A 16,599-nucleotide genomic window follows, 5' to 3' on the forward strand; every position below is an offset into this window, starting at 1 on the left:
TCTTCCTCATATAAAGTATTGAACTCTTTACCTAGAACAGAGTTAACCTTCTAAATATGAAGTTAAATGAAAATAGTTCTTAGTGAAAAACAAGACTGGGAACAGGATAGGGAAGAGGATGAGGGGTGGGAGTGTGGGTGGGAGGGTGGGTATGGTGGGAAGAATTACTATGTTCCTAAAGTTGTATTTATGAAATGCTTGCAAATAAATAAAAAAGGAAAAAAAACAAGACAAAAGAAAAAAAGAGCAATCCTGAACATATTTTTATACTGTAGTCACTACCCAAACCACTTCAAATTTAACACAATTGGTGACAACATTCATTGTACTTGCTATTTTAAACAATTCAACTGCACCTCTTTCCTGAAGCAAGATGGGTAAAGCATACCATTTCTGTTTGTCCTTCCTGGGATTTTTACTTTTTCAGAAACACACGTTTCCACTGCCATGGAACATGTCTCATTATGCTTGCATCTTGTAAACCCAAATCTTATTTGGAGCATTCCAGGTTTATGTTTAGATTACAGTGCCTCAACAAGAGAGAGAAAGGTTGTGCATTTTTCCTCCTGGTATCTGAAAACATAACAAGTGCACATACATTAATATATTCTTATAGATGTCCAGGTCATGTATCCAGTTGGAATTCTTTACTGAATTGTGCTATTTAATGAAGACATTAATATGAGTTGAAGGTTGTTGATTTAAGGAAAGTTTGAGATCCATTAAAAGTAATTGCTATATGTTTGGCCTTTTGGTGGCTGTGGGAGCTTTGTATTTTCTTTGGATTTCATTGGACATCTTAGCTCCTGAAGCTAAACTTTAAATGCTACATGAACTTTGCCATTTTGCTAATACTGGTAAACTCTGGGCATCCACCATTCCACTGGAACTATCTAGCTCATTCATATGAATTTTTCTAACTGATGGAGGAGCTGCTGGGTATTTAGGAACACATTCTACTTTCAAGCTGTATAGGCTGTTCTCATAATTTGTTCTTGATGGCCCAGTAATCATGCCTGTGAATCTTGTGTCATATCCTCATCATCTGGGAGACCCCAGCTAATGGTACCAAAATTGCTGACTCCTTTTTGTCCTTCAAGTTCTTCCAACAAGTGAAAATTAAGAGGCAATTTTAACCCCTGTGGAGAACATCATTTTCTCCTGTAGGCAGACCTAGCCTAAGTTCCTATTCTAATGGAGCCTAATGGAGGCCATATTGTCTCCCTCCCCTCCCCCTACCAAAGTGCCAGACTCAGTTTGCTGTGGTGGAGTTGCTAATGAACTCTGTTCTGAATCAAGGGAGAGTGGCAGTCCTGCTGTTCCAGAGGCCACTGGAGCCAGGGACAGGGCAACGTGCTGGGAGGATAGCAGACACTCTGCACCCTGTGACTTTGGGAGTTTTAGACATAAGCACAGAGTGAAGAAGGTCACAGTTTGCAGCAGGGTTCCCTTGTATTCACCCAGTCTGACTCAGGAGACTTGGAGCTCCCTGCACATTGGAAAATGATCTCGCAGTGGGGTCAGGGGACAGACAAAAGAGAGAGCTGGTGTTCTGTACAGTGCGTATGCCAGGGTGGTTGAAGTGCACTGGCACTTTGAGCTCACTTTAAGTTGTGAATCAACTAGCTCATGCTGGCATAGAGAAAAGTTGGGGATACAAACACACTAGCTGGCTCTGACATCCCTTCCCCTGCACTGACTGTAGCCGGAGGCATCTACCACCTGCATTTTGAGTGTCACACCTAAAATCAGTAGCCAGTACTCCTTGGCTCCATCGAGAACACACACCCTGTGATGCACAGTATCATGTGGGCTTTATCTGTCCCCAGCCTGACAGTGTCTGCCTTAAACTCACACCAAGTCTTTCAGTTCATGTCAGGGACACCACTGTAGAGGACTCAGCCCAAACATGTGTGCATGGAAGTACTTGGCAGTTAACACCTCCATGGACAACTCTCAGCTAATAACACATGAGAGCTAGTGGATGAATTCTCTTGTCTTCTGTGTGTTGCGCAGACAGCTACACAAAGTGGAGAAACCAAACCCCTGACACGCTGGCAGCAATAACACACAGGTACCTTGCCTTCCTTCTCCTTCCTTGTCTATCATGCCTGTCCACCTGGATGCATCTCTCAGATGAGTCACCTGCACATGAACCCTTGTCCAGGCTCTACCTTGAGTTAACTCATCAGAAGACGTCTTCCCTAATCACCTCACCTGAAATTGCCTCTCATTTTGTTCGGTTTATTTCTTTCTTAAGCACATATTATTGCTTGACATCATATGTATTTTCATGTTGATTTATTTATAGACTCCCTCAAATGAACTTTTTCATTATATATCCTTAGTGCCCAGGAAGTGCCTTGAACACTGGGAACACTCGCCGTCTACCAACTGAATATGGAAGGATAGGCAGTTATCCTGCAACTTACCTTGCTTCCTGATGCTTCCTCCTGATGGACTGCTTCAACTTGCGCTTTGCAAATTTCAATTGTCATATTGTCTTATGTGAAGCTTATTTTATGACTTTTTTCCTTGAAAGTCCTATATATCTTGGATTGTTGATGTTTTCCTCCAGATTTGTTTTGTATTTTATTTTTTTAGACACTTCAGGGGTATTATCAATTATAGACCATGACTAGAGAAAGGTAACCACTAGTAGTGAGGTTTAGTGAAATTTTCCTTCATTTTTAACTTAGTTTATTTAATATGCTGAAATAAAATTTTCTGAGTGTGAGGTTTCACAGCTATTCTTAATCTACGTGGATTACACTGCTTAATCAATAGAAACAAATTTTCCCCTTAAAATTCTTCTTTATATTATTTTAATATAGTAAACTGATTTTTCAGATTTGTTTGATGTATCATGGGCAATAATTTTAATCTTAATCTTTCATGTCACTTTGCTTTAGGTATATTTCTTCAAATAACCCAAAATTGAATTTTGCATTTTTAACTCAATATGAGACTTTTTAAATGTAGAAGTTTCATTCATTTATCTAATTATATAATTAGTGCTTCTAGTGGTTTCTTCCCTTGGGCTCCTATAATTCTCCTCCTTTTGCTTTATATGATATATATTTGGGGGAGAAGTCATACATTTTTACTGTTAGCTGCATTGACATGTTTCCGAAGTTTTCTTTATATTTTTTCTCAAGTTTTTTTTAGAGGGAATGAAGCTACACGTTTAAGGTCTTCTCTCATTTTGTAAGCTTTATGCTGTTGCACTGTCAGTTCTCCCTCTTAGGGAAAGACAGGGTTTGGGAAGAAGGATGATCCAGAGGAAGAGTGGAGTAGAAATTCTGTTTGGACAGCACCATTTTGCTTTGTCTGGCATCATCAAAGCGGCAGAACGCCTGGTCTCCTGCTATATGGACAGCAACAGTTGAACCATAACTTTCAACTTTATGTTAAAATGCGACACTAGCGTGACCAGATTTATACCAATAAAAGAGGCTCTCTTTTCATATTGTATATTTTTGGGAAGAGTATTTTTGCTTTGAGAGTAAGGACAAAGCAGTAATGAACTAAAAGTCACAAATAACCTATTGAAATTACCTGGAGACTTTCATTAGGAGTGGGACCTTGGGGTTTGTAAATAAAAGAGACATTTTATGTGGTCTTCAGCATTAATATGGCTACAGACATGAAAAATGCTGCTTAAGAACATGAATTGTGGGTCCAGAGTTGTGGTGAAGTAGGTTAATCCTCCGCCTGTGGCGTCGGCATCCCATATAGGCGCTGGTTCAAGTCCTGGCTGCTCCACTTCCCATCCAGATCTCTGATATTGCTTGGGATAGCAGTAAAAGACAGCCCAGATGCTTGGGCCCCTGCACCCTCTGGGAGACCTGGAAGAAGCTCCTGGCTCCTGGCTTCGGATTGGCTCAGCTCCGGCCGTTGCAGCCATTTGGGGAGTGAACCAGTGGATGGAAGACCTTTCTCTCTGTCTCTCCCTCTTACTGTCTGTAACCCTCTCTCTCAAATAAATAAATAGAAGTATTTATAATAAAAATGAATTGTATTTAAAATCATCCCTCTCCATGATGATGTGTGCTAGGTTCCACATATTTTGTGATCTTTATGAGAAAATTTTAGAGGAAATTTGGGATTTGGTTACTTTCGATCATTTGATGCCAGACTAATAAAGATTTTGACCATGTTTACACTGGCCATCTATTAGATGTTGCTTTACTTATGGTTTTAATTGAATTTTATAGTGAGGAAATAAAGATTGACTATGTTTTTCAAAATTCTTGCAAGGAGAAATGAACATGTATAGATATCTGGAATGGTTTAGATGGGACCTGGTAAGGGATCGGGGGTAAACTTAGAGGAGTACATGACAATCTAGGGTTCCTTCATTTTGAATAATTATTTAAAAAATAGAACCAAAATCTCATTTCCCCTAGACCACAGACTTCTTGAGAGCAGAGGTTGTGTCATTCCCCATTGTAACCCCAGGGTCAAGGACAGTGTCTGAACTATTGTAGGCTCACAATCACACACATTGGAACAATTCAATGCTTTAAAGCTAAGCACACTTTGACAGTTTCTGGTCATCTTTTAATACCAATTTTTTTAGAATTACAAAAATCTAGAAATAAGGCCACTGAGATTTAATTGGCATTTATTACTTCTAGTGGATTTAAGCTCATTTTAAAGCTTACTTTTGGAAGGGCCTATAAGAAAATTATTCCTAATATTTATTTAGAGATTTCAGTCCCTGCCTTTGTAGTTAGCAAACTATGCTTTGGGAAGAATTTCTATTTGCTTATGAAATCTGTTTTTTCTTAATTACTTCTTTGTCAGCTCCCCTTTGAGCTATTAAATGGGGTGTTACATAGTCAAAAATGTCAAGCTGTCTTTGCCCAGCACATGGGATTATAGTTGTATACATTTATAGACAGAGGATTACTTCTGCAGGCGAGAGAAAATGACAGGGTACAAGATTAGGTTAACCTCACAGTGGAAAAATGTAAACAGTTGTCAGCAGTGAAAAAAATCCTTCTTGTCACATCATAAAAACATCTGGGTCACTCCATTGTGTTGAAGCAATTGCGTAGCCCTCCCTAGCTGTCAGAGCATACTCAATATTCACAAATCATACATGGCTGTGACAACATTTCAAAAAATATGTTCCCAATGTGACTTTACTCACTAGAATTCACCCTACTTGCATCTTCTTCATCATTGTGATCCTGCTTCTTATAAAAGCCATTTGTGGTTGGAATTCTTATTGCTACTTTTTCATTCATTGAATAAATGTTTATAGAGCCCCTACTCTGTGATGCTTACTTTGGCAGGTGGTATGGATGCCAACAGGGAAGACATTGTCCCTGGATGGCAGAAAACAGACAACGAGAAGACACTGAGATGCTGTTCTGAGGTTCTAAAGATGGTATGTGCGGTAGTGCAAAGATGACCGGCACCTGTTCTACATGGAGAGAGGGATTGTTCACCTGGTTGCCATTTAAGCAGTCACTGCTACTTGGGCAGAACCAATCACTCACAGCAATTCAAACTGGAAAATTTAGTAAAATATTGTGAAACCACTATCTGTATAAAACATTGCACTGTCCCTCTCCTCACTTTTTGAGCTTCTTTAGTTTGTGGTATAGAAATTGCTAAGCTCAAAAAGTCACAAGCGGGATAGGAGTATAGCCTAGTGGTGAAGATGCCCATACATCTGGGTTCTATTCTTGGATCCAGTTCCTGACTCCAGCTTCCTGCCAATGCAGACCTCAGTGAACAATGGTGATGGCTCAAGAAATCAGGTTCCTATCATCCACATGGGAGATCTGGATGTGTTCCCAGCTCCTGGCTCCAGACCCAGCCCAGTTCTGGCTGTTGTGGGCATTTGGGGGGAGTTAACCAGTGCTTGGGAGCTTGCTCGCTCTGTTTGTCTGCCTCTCATATAAATGAATAAATAAATACTTAAAAAGTCAGAAGCTTAAAAAGAACATATTTTTGAGACCACATACTCTGTCTTTGTGTTTTGTTTTTAGTTCTCAAACTGATATGAAGGTGACTAAGATGATTTCAAGGTGAGATTATAGCGGGCGCCGCGGCTCACTAGGCTAATCCTCCGCCTGCGGCGCCGGCACACGGGGTACTAGTCCCAGTCGGGGTGCCGGATTCTGTCCCAGTTGCCCCTCTTCCAGGCCAGCTCTCTGCTGTGGCCCGGGAAGGCAGTGGTGGATGACCCAAGTGCTTGGGCCCTGCACCCCATGGGAGACGAGGAGAAGCACCTGGCTCCTGCCTTCAGATCAGCGCGGTGCGCCGGTGGTAGCGCACTGGCCGCGGTGGCCATTGGAGGGTGAACCAACGGCAAAAGGAAGACCTTTCTCTCTGTCTCTCTCTCTCACTGTCCACTCTGCCTGTCAAAAAAAAAAAAAAAGTGAGATTATTACTTCATAGATTTGAAGCATGTGTATACACGGTTACAGAATGAGCGGTGGATTGACTGCTCCATCTGTGGGTGTTACAGAGGGATTGTAAAGGCATTTCTTTCAGTCTGGTTCCAATCAAGAGGCTACAGAGGACATAAACAATGTCTCTGGAAAGCAGAGGTGGCTGGGGCAGAGTTCAGGGAAGAGGCAACTTCAGAGCCATGTAGGCAGAGAGAGGACCCATTCCAAGGAGATCCATGGAACAAGGGCAGCAGAGAACTTCATGGAACAGGGCTATTGACGTAGTTAAAGAAGACTTGGCACTTAGCCTTTGGGCTAAGAAAAATAGAGAAATGGTTTACCAGCCTCTGGTGACCTGTATTTTACTCTCTACTTCAATGTGGTGACTGTGGTACTTGTTCTTTGCCTGGCATATTTCACTTAATACACTGTCCTCCATTCTAGCCATGTTACTGTAAATGTCATTCCTTTTTATGATTGGATAGTATTCCAAAGTGCATACATAGCATGTTTTCATTTTTAAAAAAAATTATTTATTTATTTGAAGGGCAGAGTTACAGAGAGGCAGAGGCAGAGAAAGAGGTCTTCCATCCGCTGGTTCACTCCCCAGATGGCTGCAATGGCCAGAGCTGCGCCGATCCAAAGCCAGGAGCCAGGAGCTTCTTCATGGTCTCCCATGTGGGTGCAGGGGCCCAAGGACTTGGGCCATCTTCTACTGCGTTCCCAGGCCATAGCAGAGAGCTGCATTAGAAGTGGAGCAGCCAGGACTCGAACTGGTGCCTATATGGAATGCCAGCACTGAAGGCGGTGGCTTTACCCGCTATGCCACAGTGCCAGCCCCAATAACATGTTTTCTTTATCCATTTATATATCAATGGGCACTTTGATTGAATTCTGTATCTTGGTTACTGTGAATAGCGCTTCAATAAACATGTAGATGTCCCTGTGGCGTACTTATTTCAATTCCTTTGGTTATGTACCAGTAGTGGGATGGCTGAGTCATATGCTAGTTCTATGTTCAGTTTTTTGAGGAAACTCCATAGTGTTTTCCATAGTGACTGTACTAATTTACATCACACCAACAGTGGATGAGTTCTCCTTTTGACACATCCTCACCAGCATTTGTTACTTTCTTCTGTTTAATAACAGCTGTTCTAATTAGGGTGGCATGATATCTCATTTGGTTTTATTTTGCATTTCCCTGACAATTAGTGATGTTGACTCATTTTTCTTACACATGTTGACTATTTTATTTATTTTTTGAGAAATGTCTATTGGTATCATTTACCCATTTTATTTATTTTTGAGTTGTTTGAGTTCCCTATATATTTTGGAGATTAACCCCTAGCAAGATAAATAGTTTACAAATATATTTCCCATTCTTTAGGTTGTCTATTTTATTTGATTGTTTCCTTTGCTGCAAGATAGCTTTTTTTTTAGATTGAAATACTTGGCTTATTGGGGGAAAAGTCATAATGGAAATTTCAGTGGCTTATTCTGCAACTCACAAAATAATAATTTGACATATGAAATGAATTGGGTTTTCATTCTGTCAGTACAAATGGTAAAAAAAAAATCCATCCAATATGTATTTGAGAAGCTCACATCATGAATTCTGTTGTCACATGCTTTAGATAATTTTGAATCCAAGGTAGTTCTAAGGAAGACCAGATACTAACTCTACACATGTTTCTGCTTACAGCTGCAATCTGTCAGAGCTGTCTATATGAGTTGAATCCAGCGAGACCTGGGATGAATCCGTGCCATCTCTGCTCCTTATACAGTCTTAATGGCACTTTTGAGGTAGTGTTGGCCTCCTAAGCTTTCCTACATGACTTCATCAAGACTGTCAGTCTGAATGGATTTGATCCCACCCATCTTCAATACGGTTTACACCAGTAAGACACAAAACTGAACAGATTTAGTAATATAGCATTTCCCTGCACCCTAACCCTACACACTACTCTAAAATCAGAGAAAATTTCATTTTAGGACTTCACTACTCAAAAAGACATTACTACTGCAACAGGCTTTGCCATGAAAGACTATGTTTCTACATGGTAGACCAGGTCAATGGGAAGCTTAGCAAAAACAAAACAAAACAAAACAAAACAAAATGAAACAAAACAAAACAGGAACAGTAATTGGAAAGTAATTGTGAATCTTCATATACAATATGCATTTAGGTAACTATTTTGTTCTTTAAATAGCTGAAATCTTCAAAAATTGTTTGCATTTCTTTTAGTATATTTTGTCACTGACAATTTTCACTAACATTTTCCCCTTCTCTTTCTTCTCACCAAGAGGGAAACCTGTTGGAGAGAGGTGGACACTATGGGAAACGGTGGCTTGATCAGCATAGCCCTGACTGTTAATGAACAACTTAATACATTATCCCTCTTAGTAGTTTTTTTTATCTGTTCTACTTAATATGACTGATTTAGTTCTGTAATTGATGCACAGTTATTCTTAAGTGTTGAAAATTAACTGAAATGTGATCCCTGTTGAACATGGGAGTGGGAATGGGAGAGGGAAGAGATGTATAATTTGGGACATGCTCAGGCTGACTTGCCCCACATGGTGGAGTTGGAAGCATACCAGGGGATTCCAATTCAATCCCATCGAGGTGGCATGTACCAATGCCATCTCACTGTTCCAGGTGATCAATTTCAGTTCACAGTTGGTCATGGTGGAGGGACTGGGAGTCAAAGGGAGCACATAGACAAGTCTAGTACCTTCTAACGCTAACCGATGGAGTAAATAAAGGGGAGAGTGATCCAACATGGGAAGTGAGATACTCAGCAGACTCATAGAATGGCAGATGTCCTAAGTAGCACTCTGGCCTCAGAATCAGCCCTAAAGGCATTCGGATCTGGCTGAAAAGCCCATGAGAGTATTTCAGGCATGGAAAGCCAAGACACTCTGGCAAAAGATCTCTGCGAGTGAGATCCCAGTGGAAAGAACAGGTCTTCAAAGAAGGAGGTACCTTTCTCTGAAGGGAGGAGAGAACCTCCACTTTGACTATGACCTTGTCTAAACAAGATAAGAGTCGGAGAACTCAGAGGGCTTCCATAGCCTTGGAAACTCATGACTGGAGCAGAGGGAGATTACTGATGCCATAGACAGGAGTGTCAATTGGTAAAGTCAACAACAGGAGTCACTGTGCACTTACTCCTCATGTAGGATCTCTGTCCTTAATGTGCTGTGCATTGAGATTTAATGCTATAATGAGTACTCAAACAATATATTTCACTTTGTGTTTCTATGGGGGTGCAAACTGTTGAAATCCTTACTTAATGCATACTAAACTGATGCTCTGTAAAAAAAAAAAAAAAAGAAAGAAATTATCAATTCCCAACTTGACTCTCACTGGGATTAAACATGACAATAGGTCTGCTCTGATTTCATCATCATTTAAAAAAAATCATCTATTATTTTTCACTTTATGTTTCTGTGTGGGAGCAAACTGTTGAAATCCATACTTAATGTATACTAAGCTGATCTTCTGTATATTAAGATAATCGAAAATGAATCTTGATGTGAATGGAAGTGGAGAGGGAGTGGGAAAGGGGAGGGTTGTGGGTGGGAGGGACGGTATGGAGGGGGAAGCCATTGTAATCTATAAGTCGTACTTTGGAAATTTATATTCATTAAATAAAAGTTTAAAAAAAAATTAGATTAATTAATTAATTAATTAATGCTTAACACCTCTTCTGGAAAAAAACCAAAAACTTGATCAGATCACAAAATCTTGTAAGCCTTCTCTTTTTACCTTATAAAATGGTACTTTTTGTGCTCATATTCCTTTACAAATGCAATATAAATGTTGTGAATAGAAAAAAACAAATATTGTCATATTATAAGTAATTATTGAAAGGAAATGTCTTGTTTAACTCCAAAAACATATATAAAAGATGAATATGAAGCTGTAAAACTATTTAAGAAGCATTTTCTTCCAAACTAAAAATGTAGACTAGGTGGGCAAGTACCCAACCATTTGAACTATCACCTGCTATCTCACAGGTTAGCTTTAACAGAAAGCCATATCAGAAGTGGAGTAGCCAAGACTTGAACCAGGTACTCTGATATGGGATGTCCCTTGTGGCAACTTCACCTCTGTGTCAAACACTTGCCCTCAGTATCATTTATATAAGATACTGTCCTTTCTCCTTTGTATGTTCTTGGCACCTTCATAAAAAGTCAGTTAACTGTAAGTCTGTAGGTTAATTTCTGAATTCTCTACTTGCCTCTACTGGTCTATGTGTTTGTTTTTATGCCAGTATGGTGATTTTTGATTACTATAGCTATGTGGTATTTGTTTTTAAAAAACACTATCATAAGTTTTTAAATATTTATTTATTAATTTGAAAGACAGATGGGCACACAGAGAGAAATATATTCATCTGAGGGTTCACTTTCCAAATGCCTGCAACAGCCGGGATTGGACCAGCTAAAGCCAGGAGACAGGAACTCCATCTGGAAATCCCATCTCAGTGGAGGGAACCCAAGTACTTGGCCATCATCTTCTGAGTCCCAGGCACATTAGCAGGAAGCTGGATCAGAAGCAGATGTGGGACGATCCAGACACTCTGATATGGGATGCAGGTGTGCCAAGCAGCAGCTTAACCCATCGTGCCACAACATCAGCCTCTGTAGTATGTTTTGAAGTCACATAATATAATGTGTCCCGATATTTTTTCCTTTTGCTTAGGATTTTATTTGACTAGTCTGGATTTTTTGTGGTTCTATGTGAATTGTAGGATTGCTTTTTTCTAGTTCTGTGAAGAATGTCATTGGTATTCTGATGGAAATTGCACTGAATTTGCAGATCACTTTGAATAGTGTGCGCATTTTAACAACACCAATTCTTATAATCCAGGAGTGTGAAATGTCTTCACTTTTGGTGTCCTCTGTAATGTTTTATTTTATTCTATTTTATTTTATTATTTTATTTTATTTTGAGGAATGAGGTTTCCCATCTACTGATTCATTCCCCAAGTTAATTCCTGGGAGCTCAGTCCAGATCTCCCACATGGGTGTCAGGAGCCCAGCTTCTTGACCCATCATATGCTGCCTTTCAGAGTGCACATTAGCAGGAAGCTGGAATTGGGAACAGAGCCAGGATTCACACGCAGGAACTCCTATACAAGATGTAGGTCACCCAAGCAACATCTTAACTGCTGTGCCAACTGCCCACGTCACCTCTATGATTTCTTTCACTAGTATTTGGCATTTTCATTGTAGAGATCTTCTACGTCCTTGGTTAAGTTTATTTCTAGCCGTTTTATTTACTTATTTATTGTGAATAAGATTTGAATAAGCCTGCTTTTTTGATTTTTCAAGTCATTTTATTGGAGTATAAAACTGTTATTGCTTTTTGTATATTAATTTTGTAGCCCACAAATTTCACTGAATTTATTTATTAGTTCCAATGGTTTTTTTGGTGGATTCTTCAGGTTTATCTATTTGTAAGATTGTGTTATCTGCAGACATGGGTATTCTGACTTTCTTATAATTTGGGTTCCTTTCACTTCTCTCTGCTGCCTAATTGCGTTGGCTAAGACTACCAGTGCTATGTCAAATACGAGTGGTGAAAGTGGACATGTCAACTGTGGGGAGCAACTTGGACTAGACTGTTACTGGAATTAAGACTTATTCTATGCATTTGCTCTCCCACAATATGGCGCTGAGAAGGGAGTAACAACTTCTATGCAGCTGCCTCTAGCCAACTTGAGTGATGACCTGCAGGAGCTGATCCTGCTCCTGATTGGAGGAGAGCAGCGTACTCGGCGTGGGGGTAGCAGAGTTGGGATTGGTGGAAGAGGACTATAAAGGAGGAGAGAGACAACATGCACCAGGAACATCTATCTGAAGGAACACCTGTGCAGCCCCCGAGAGAGCCGGCCAGCGGTGTGCCGCTCCCCCGCGGAAGTGGGGAAAGTGGCAGGGGGAACTGCCCTTCCACGGAGGTGGAAGGGTCGGTAGCCAACCCGGGAAGAACCAGCAGCAAACCCGGGAAGGGCCGAGCAGACAAAAGAACAGCGCAGGGTTCAGTGTCGCTCCTCCGCGAAGGGGGGGAGCGACATAATGGTGCCGTGACTTGGATATGAAGCCTAGGCAGGGTTTAGTGTCGTTCCTCCATGAAGAGGGGGAGCGACAGTCAGCGCTTTCAGCTTTTCTTGAGTTAGCACGATATTGCCTCTATTGTATTGAGTCATATTTTTTTCTCTACCTAATTTTGTTGAGAGTTTTTTAAATCATGAAATGATGTTGAATTTCATCAAATGCATCAAATTTCATCAAATGAATTTCATCAAATCCATGGGATAAATCTATGGTGTGTAATATTTTTGATGTCTATTGGAATCAGTTTTTGATTGGTATTTTGCTGAGTTTTTTTGCATTTATGTTAATCAGGAATATTGTTATGTAGTTTTATTTTTTATTGTGTTTTTGTCTGGTTTTGGTATCAGGGAAATGCTGACTTTATAGAATGAGTTTGACAGTCTCCTCTTTTTTTTATTTTTTGGAATTTTTTGAGACTTGATATGAGTTATTCTTTAATTGTTTTATAGAATTCAGCCACAAAGCTGCCTGGTCCTGGGATTTACTTTGTTGAGACTTTATATATTACTAATTCAATTCATAGCTCATCCATGGCCTGATCAGGTTTTTATGTTCTTCTGTTTTTATTTTGGTAGTTTCTGTGTGTTCAGATATTAATCTGTTTCTTCTCGGTTTTTCAGTTTGTTGGCATATAGTTATAATAGTCCATAAAAATTCTGCGTATTTCTTTGGTATCAGTTATAATGTCTCTCTTTTCGACTCTGGATGAAATGTTATATGTGTTAGGTCCATTTGGTCAATAGTGTAGTTTAGTTCTGATGTTTCTTTGTTGATTTTTAATCCCCATGATGTATCCATAGATCTAAGTCAATGTTGATATCCCTGACATTAGTGTACTGGAGTCTATCCCCCTCTTTAGATCTAACAATGTTTGCTTCATGTAATTTTGTTCTCCAGCATTGGGTGCATATATTTATGTTGTTATTTCCTTTTGTTGAATTGATTTGTCTGAAATTACACAGTGTCTGCTTTTGCCCTTTTTGACTTAAAAATCTCTTATCTAATGTAAGTGTTCTGGTTTGCCACTGATTTCCATCTGCATGGAATGTCTTTTTCCAACCTTTCACTTTTAGTCTATCGGTGTCCTTACAGGTAAAATGAGTTTGTTGTAGGCAGCATGTAGTTAAGTCTTTTTCTAAAAATTCATTCAGCTGCTCTGTTTCTTTTGATGGGGGAATTTAATCTATTTGCAGTCAAAGTTATTGTTGACAAGTAAGAAATTTTATTCCTACTATTTTCTTTTTCTTTTTTTTTTTGATTGTTTTGAATATTCTTTGGTCCTTTTTGTTTCTCTTATTGTTTATTTTTGTAGGTTGGTGGTTTTCTCTTTTTCACTTGTATATCTGAATTGCCAGTGATTTTTATTCTTTTGTGTATTTTCATGATGGTAGTTATTGTACTTTTGCTTCTAGATGTAGGATTCTTTCAAATATTTCTGATAGAAATATTTAATATCTAATGGTAATGAATTCCCTCAGTTTTTGCTTCTCTTGGAAAGTCTTCATTTCTCTTTCATTTCTGAAGGGTAGCTTTGCTGTATATAATATTCTTGGTTGGCAGTTTTCTTTTTCTTTCAGAGTTTTGAATATGACATCCCATTACCTCCCTCCATGTAAGATTTATATTGAAACATCTGCTATTAGTGTAAAGGAGTTCTTTAAATGTCAATTGGTGCCATTCCCTTGTTTTTCAAATTCTGTTTTGTATTTTTTTTTTTTTTGACAGGCAGAGTGGACAGTGAGAGAGACAGACAGAGAGAAAGGTCTTCCTTTGCCATTGGTTCACCCTCCAATAGCTGCCGCGGCCAGCGCGCTGCGGCCTGTGCATGGCGCTGATCCGAAGGCAGGAGCCAGGTGCTTCTCCTGGTCTCCCATGTGGGTGCAGGGCCCAAGGACTTGGGCCATCCTCCACTGCCTTCCCGGGCCATAGCAGAGAGCTGGCCTGGAAGAGGGGTGACCGGGACAGAATCTGGCGCCCCGACTGGGACTAGAACCTGGTATGCCGGCGCCACAGGCGGAGGATTAGCCTAGTGAGCCGCGGCGCCGGCCCATAAATTCTGTTTTGTATTTTTAACAGTTTTGCTACAAGATGTCATGGAAAGGAATTTTTTTGGTCAAAACTATTTGGAGTTGTTTGGTTCTCCTGAACCTGGATGTCCACATCTTTCCCTAGACTGCAAAATTTTTCAGTTATTATTTCATTGAATAGACTTTCTATCTTTCCACTTCTCTTTGCCTTCTGGGATGATCAAAATTCAAAAAATGCTTTCATTTTTCAATAGTATTATCCTGCAAGTCTTGGAGACTTCCTTTATTTTTTTCTTTTTGTCTTATTAGGATATTTCAAAAGATTGTCTTCAAGTTTGGATTTGACTTATTGAGTTCTTCAGTTTTGTTTGCATTTTAGCTTGGTCCTTTTTCATAATCTCTATCTCTTTGCTGAATTTCTCATTCATGCCATGAACTTTTAATTTCATTGAATTGTTTGTATTCTCATGTATCTCATTGAGTTTGTTGTTTAGAATTATCATTTTCACACTTTGTCTGTGTCCTTATCTTTGGAGTTTGTTGCTAGAGAGTTTTTGTGTTTCTTTGGAAGCCTCATGTTACCTTGCTTATTCATAATTCTTGTGTCTCCATGTTGATATTTGCATATATTGCATATCAGTTGTGTCAACCAAAAGGTGACTTTTGAAGTAAAGACTTTCTTCTAAAGTTGTGTCTTTGAGTGTCAGCTTGGTAGGCTATAGGGGCTTTGTTTCCGATTTGGTATGGTAGTGTAACTTCCCTATGGCTTCTCCAGTTGTAACTGAGGCTTTAGGAACAATGCATGTGGCAGCAGCATCAGAGAGCCTGTCCATCCCCAGGTGCCCTGCAAGCGTGAGGGTATGCTAGTGACCCAGGTGAGTGTGATGCACACACCAGTGGGAACCAAACATCCACAGTGTAGCCATGTCAGCCATGGAGTGGTGGTGCTGAGGATTTGAAATGTGGTGTGTTTCCTCATGCATCACTGGGGCTCCATGGTTTGTGGTGTCCCTTAGCAACAGCAGCAATAGTATCAGGAGCATGGCACGTGTGTCCTCAGGACCCACAGCAGTGGCAACGCTGGTGGCAGGGGCTTCTCATACTGGTGCCCATATAGGCCAGGACATTAACCTGCTGCGCCACAGTGCCAGCCCCATGAATTTGTTTTTCTAAACAAAGCTAATGTGCAGATTGCAGGAAGCTCCCTAACTGGCATAAACTGGAACGGCCGTGGAACTCCAGCTAGGATTTTCAGTGTCTGCAGCAATGGGGTCTACTGGGACTCTCCCATTCACCCTTTCCCCTGCAGTAGGGATTCCCTCCTGATAGGGAGCCCAGGGCTTGGTTCCAGTGCTCTTTCTCTCTCTGTGTTGCCACCCCGGGCCTCTGTGTCTCAAAGGTCCCTGTCTCTCCTTTGCTGAGTTCCAGTGCTTTCCCGTTACGACTCACCTCAAGATGCAGCCGCTCCTTTGTTGGTTTGGTTCCTGTGTGGGGGAGACGAGTGCTAGGCACTTCTATTCGGCCATTTTGGAATCTCCTCAGCACTATTTCAGATAACAGTAATAACACCAGGCTGCTGCAACTAGTAAGTTCAGGGTAATAATTGCCCTTGGCATGACCTTGAGACTTAGTGGACTGCGTGGGCAGCTGATGCCCCACGTCTGCAGTACTGGAGCCACATGGGCACATTTCCTGAATGATTAGGATTTCCTTTAAGCTTTTGGAAACAGTGCCAGTGCAGATGTGCGATTGGAACCACAGGGTCTACTCTGGGAATTCCTGAGTTTTAATTGCTAGTCGGTGTGGTGCTCAGGCCTGCCTGCTGCACAGATCTGTTTCTCTTCAAAGGGAAAGGAATTGTTATGCTTCTGGCACCTAAACAGCATTGTGTGGAGTAATTCGTCCCTGTCTCAAATTGCTCCATATTTCCAAGTGTCATTATTTTGAAACGGATTCCTTCAAAGATTGAGAGAAATCCACATAAGAAATACACAACTTAAAACACTTCTACTTATTTACAGCCCTCAAGCATGAGC

General features: G+C 40.4%; 1 pseudogene; it reads right to left on the reverse strand.

Moving 5' to 3' along the window:
* Positions 1-722: 722 nt before the first annotated feature.
* On the reverse strand, positions 723-16,252 carry LOC149125395 (ubiquitin-conjugating enzyme E2 variant 2-like; annotated as a pseudogene).
* Positions 16,253-16,599: the final 347 nt, after the last annotated feature.

Source organism: Oryctolagus cuniculus, chromosome 7, assembly GCF_051225735.1.
Source record: "Oryctolagus cuniculus isolate XC-2025 breed Fujian yellow rabbit chromosome 7, ASM5122573v1, whole genome shotgun sequence".
Lineage (NCBI taxonomy): Eukaryota > Metazoa > Chordata > Mammalia > Lagomorpha > Leporidae > Oryctolagus > Oryctolagus cuniculus.